Genomic DNA, 5941 nt, shown 5'->3' on the forward strand with positions numbered 1-5941 from the left:
TTAAAGATGAATTGATAAGTTCAATTACGATTTCAATTATTCTCATATTAATTACACGATCATCTTAGTGTTTTCGTTTTGAGTAGAGTGATCAATTGACTAATTTTATTTGAAATGGTTCAAATTATGCCATTATTAGTAATAGCTAAATTGGTTTAATAATTACAATTTTAATTAATCCCATAGTAGTTACATGATCATTTAAGTGTATAACCTATTGCAAAGATATAACCTGTTGCAAAAGATAAGTCATCTGTCAAAAATTATCAAATAGATATACACATATGATGCAATAGATTGGTCATCTGTTGTAACAAATGTTTTTATCTGTTGGTCATTTCCAACAGATTACTAATTTATTGTAATAGATGACTAATCTGTTGCAACAAATGTCTTTATCTGTCTGGTCATTTTCAACATATTACTAATTTATTGCGATAGATGATCAATCTGTTGCAATAGATGTCTTTATCTACTTGGTTATTTCTAATAGATTACCCATCTATTGCAATAGATGGGCCATTTGTTATCAATCTATCTTTAATTTTGTTGTAATAGTAAATAATCTTGTGTTGTTATTTAATTTTAGTCTATGATCTTGCTCTCAACCAAACACTTTCTTTCTTGTAATTGACTCTTTCCACTCCCAAATGATAAAAAAACCTACACCTCTCAACATCTTAAAAAAATAGGCAGAATGAAAAAAATAAAAATAAACTCAGTCGATCAAATAAAGATTTTCTCATTCATTACATAAAAAATATTTATAACATTAGGTAGATCCAATAAAAGAAATTACAAATGGTAAAAAAATATATAACCTAATTATTATTATTATTATTATGATTATTGTCAATCGGAAATCCATTGGACAGCAAACCCCTCAGACTTCGAATCCCACGAAGCACCCTTGCTGACGCGGCATCCAACTCTCACTCGAGTTCATGAACCAGCCTTTCAAGTTCCTACACGGTGTCAAACAGAATAGCCATGTACCAAATCAGATCAGTCATATCTAGAACATGCATGAACAAATAACTTAAAACACTAAACCACATATTGTACCAACTGGTTGTTTGACAAAAAAAATGTGAAACTTAACTAGAAAATAAATGCATGTTAATAATTTTCATATTAGAACAAAAAAATAAAACATACCTCAACGGACGAACAAGAAATTTATTTTTGAAAGAGAAGTGATTGAAGGTATAATGATGGTTTTATGCAAGACAAGATGCAAGAGATAGAGCTGAGGAAACCTATTTATAAAAGATTGAATGAGTGTGTAGTGTAGTGTGTTAGGCAAAAAATCACGACCGTTCACCTCTTTTTTAATAATTATGTCTCTTAATTAAATCGAACTTGGTGACTTTTTGATTATTCAAATTAAAAAAATAGATTTAAATACAAAAAAGGTGAAAAGTCAAAACTTTTCATCCTTTTGGTATTTTATTTATTTAAATTAAATAGCTACAAAATTGTGTTTATCATATTTTTTCATATTATTTATTTACGAATCATTTTTTAAATTAAATGATCGAAAAGTCATGACCCTTGAGTTCTTCCAACAGATGATCTATTTGTTGCAACATATGGTCCATCTGTTACAACAAATGACCCTTTTGTTGCAACATATGACTCATCTGTTAGAGTAATTGATTCATTTTTGCAACATATGGTTCATCTGTTGCAATAGATTATTCATTTGTTGCAACAGATTGTTTATTTGTTGAAAAACAAATCAATAGCAAGATTTATTCAATAGAAATAATAAAAAATCATCATTTATCAATACACCATTTTTACCACCACCAGCACCACCAACAAACCCAGTATATTCCCACCTAGTGGGGTCTGGGGAAGGTAGAATATACGCAGTCCATACCACTACCTCTAAAGAAGTAGAGAGGCTATTTTCGATAGACCCCCGGCTCAAGACACAAGACAATATACAAAAGTATTCAAAGCATGAAACATGATAAAACTAACATAGATACAACATCCACAAAAGTAATGTACAATACCAAACAAAAGACACCAAAACCCTCCTAACTACGGACTACGATTCATCCACCCACCTTATCCTTCTATCCTAGTGTTTTTCCTCCAAACCTTTCTATCCAGGATCATGTCCTCAGTGAGACGTAACTGCTCCATGTCATGTCTAAACACTTCTCTCCAGTATTTCTTTGGTCTACCCCTACTCCGCTTGAAACCATCTAATGCTAATCTCTCACACCTACGAACTGGGGCATCCGTGCCCCTCCTCATTACATGAACAAACCATCTCAACCTCACTTTTCGTATTTTTTCCTCCACCGATACCACTCCCACCTTCTCCCGAATAATCTCATTCCTAACTCTGTCAGTCTTTGTAAGACCACACATTCCACGCAACATCCTCATTTCCGTCATCTTCAACTTTTGGATATGGGAAGTCTTAAATGGCCAACACTCTGCTCCGTACAACATAGCCAGCCGGACTGCAATTCTATAGAATTTGCCTTTAAGCTTAGGAGGAACCTTCTTATCGCATAAAATCCCTAAAGCGAGCCTCCATTTCATCTAACCTGCCCTAATACGGTGCGAGACATCCTCATCTATCTCTTCATTTTCCTAGATCGTAGACCCAAGATACTTAAAACTATTCCTCTTGCAAACTACCTGAGAGTCCAACTTCACCACCGCCTCTTCCTCTTGCCTCGAGTCACTAAACTTGCACTCCAAATACTCCGTCTTAGTCCTACTCAATCTGAAACCATTTTTACCATGAGATTAATTGAAATTGCAATTGAACTTACTAATTCATCTTTAATTTTAGTTAAATCAATATAGTTATTTCTAATGATGGATTAGTTTGAATCATTTCAAATAAAATTGGTCAATTGATCACTCTACTCAGGACGAACATACTTAGCTTATCGTGTAATTGCCATGAGATTAATTGAAACTGTAATTGAACTTATTAATTCATATTTTATTTTAGTTAAATCAATTAGTTATTACTAATAATAGCTTATAGATGAATAACATGTTGCAATAGATGAGTAATCTGTTGGAAAAGACCAAACAGTTAAAGACATTTGTTGAAAATGACAAAATAGATATAGACATCTGTTGCAACATATGACTAACCTATTGCAATAGCTAACTCATCTATTGAAAATTATCAAACAAATATAAGCATCTGTTGTAATAAATGACTAAATTATTGCAACATATGACTCATTTATCGGAAATTATTAAATAGACAAGATATATGTTGAAAAATAATTTAAAATACTAAAGCTCAATTATTTTTAGGAGAACTCAAACATTTGTCCCCTTGTCTAAGGTCTTGTATTAAAGACTTATCTTCAATTTTAATTAAATTAATTTAGTTATTATTAATAATTGCTTAATTTGAATAAACAAATGACTAACCTGTTATAAACATCTGTTACAATAGATGACTAACTTGTTGCAACAAATAGTTAATCTATTGGAAAATAATTAAAATACTAGGAAACTCAAATATTTTTAGGAGAACACAAATGTTTGTCCCATTATCGTAGAGACGTCTTTAATTTTAGCTAAATTAACTTAGTTATTACTAATAATTGCTTAATTTGAATCAACAGATGTCTAACATGTTGCATCAGATGATTCATCTGTTGGAAATTATCAAACAAATAGAAAATCGGTTGTAACAGATGGGTCAACTATTAGAAAGCAATTAAAATACTAGGGAACTTAAACGTTTTTAGGAGAACTCAAATGTTTGTCCCCTTGATCCTTTTGCATTTGATGTATGATATATTATTTTTGTCTTCTTTACCTGTTTCATGAAATTTTTCATGTGTTTTACTTATTCGTTGTGCCCCTGTTGAAATTTTTGAAATTTTTTTAGGACAAATTTTGTTCGTATATCACTTGGACATTACTTCATAGCTTATTTTGTAAGTAAAATTATGATTTTGTATTGAATTTCTAATTTGGTGTATCTGCTATTGGTACAATGGATAGAACCTGCAACATGAATCCAACATATGAGTCATTTATTACAACAAGTGAGTAATCTGTTGCAATATATGAATAATATGTTGCAACAGATGACCCATATATTGGATTCATGTTACAACACTATAAAACGCATCCAAGAGATGAGTATTGCAACAGATTACTTATTTGTTGCAACAAATTAGTCATATATGTTGCAACAGATTACTCATCTATTGTAATAAATTAGTAATATGTGTTGCAACAGATTAGTCATATATGTTGTAACAAATTACTCATTTGTAGCAACAAATTAGTCATATATGTTGTAACAGATTAGTCATTTATGTTGCAACAGATTACTATCAGTTGGATTCACGTTACATGTTTTCTTCATTGTTAAAAAACAGTAGTAGCAGATACATCCAGATGAGTAATTCAACTAAAAAATACCACACATCAAAAAAATTACAAAAAAAATAAAAAAATAACAAACACCAACAAATCAAGTTCCTCGTTTTTGTCATAACTTAAAAGCCCTAATTTTTACCTGTGAAAATCGAAAAGAAACAATGAAGAACTCAAAGTTGTTGTCGTCGAAGAATGTTGTCACGTCGACTGACGGTTGAAAGTAAAAAAGGAACGGACAAGAACTCAAAACTATTTTTTGCCAGAGGTTGAAGTTGCACAAGATTGAAGGGAAAAATTTGGAAAGTTGTTGGTCGGGAGAAGTTAGAGAGAGAAACTATTGAGAGAAAGAGAGAAGAGAGATTGATTTGTAGAGAGAGGAAAGTTTTGTGGATGTGGGTTAATTTTATATTTTTGAAAAGATTAAAAAATTTGAAAAATATTAATCAAGTTCACAATTAACCTAATCAAGTTTTTTTAATTATGTTTGACCCTTTAAGTTGGTCAATGTCATCAATCCTTCATTCAAGACTTAAAAGACACCTTTCCTTCAATTTTCTCAAGAAAGTTGGTTGAATTACTGGCCTCTCTATATTCTGTGATCGAATATTAGACAATTAAATAAAATATATTTCAAGAAATTTAATTTTTTTAGTCTAAACGCATATGTTTATCTTAATTTCTGATCTCATGCACACTCTCTTATTTAAGGTCAAGGCTTCGATAAAGTAAAGTTATGTCAGATAATACATCGAAACACCCTCAAACTTGTCGCCAAAACTTACTTTAGATCCTAAACTAATCGGACAATTATTTACCTCCCTTAAGAACTTTCAAAATTATACTGCCAGTCTCACAAGAGAGAGCGCGTTGCACTCGCGCCCACATCAACACTATATCAACGCCATGTCATCGCCACATTATAATTTTAAAAAAATGTTATTTAATAATTTAGTAAAAAAAAAAAAGGAAAATAAACCCCACTTCATGCCAGTTCACCCTCCCCATCCATAGCCTATCTTCTTCAACTTCTCCGATCACCACTACCATCAACACCGTCGCCGTCGTTGATGCCGCCACTGAGAAGGATGGTCCAATCTCCATTTCACCAAATACTTCAGCATCCCTAAATTCTCAAAACATCTCAATTCACAACACTTCCTTCTACCATCACTATTGTCGCTGGAGATGAGGACCACCTTCTATTTTACAAATTACTACACCACCCCCTGCATTTTCACAAATACAATTACATTTCTCTTTAAATTACTCTTCATATACGGAAGAGGCAGCATTATTAGTTCTACATCATCACCAAAAAAATATTTTCCCCCATTAACATCATAATTTCTCCCCTTCCAACCCCACTCATGCCACGAAAATGTCTCCTCCTCCATTTTTTTTCATTTTCTCCATTAACACCACCAAAGAATTAACAATCATAAAGACATCAATTTAAGATTTTTCTTCCATTAAAATATTATTTCAACCTTCAATTCTAACTCCTTCAGTTAGAAAGTCTCGACCATAACAATGTGGTTGGGGGGGGGGGGGG

The sequence above is a fragment of the Capsicum annuum genome, chromosome 7 (assembly GCF_002878395.1).
Source record: "Capsicum annuum cultivar UCD-10X-F1 chromosome 7, UCD10Xv1.1, whole genome shotgun sequence".
In the NCBI taxonomy this organism is placed as follows: domain Eukaryota; kingdom Viridiplantae; phylum Streptophyta; class Magnoliopsida; order Solanales; family Solanaceae; genus Capsicum; species Capsicum annuum.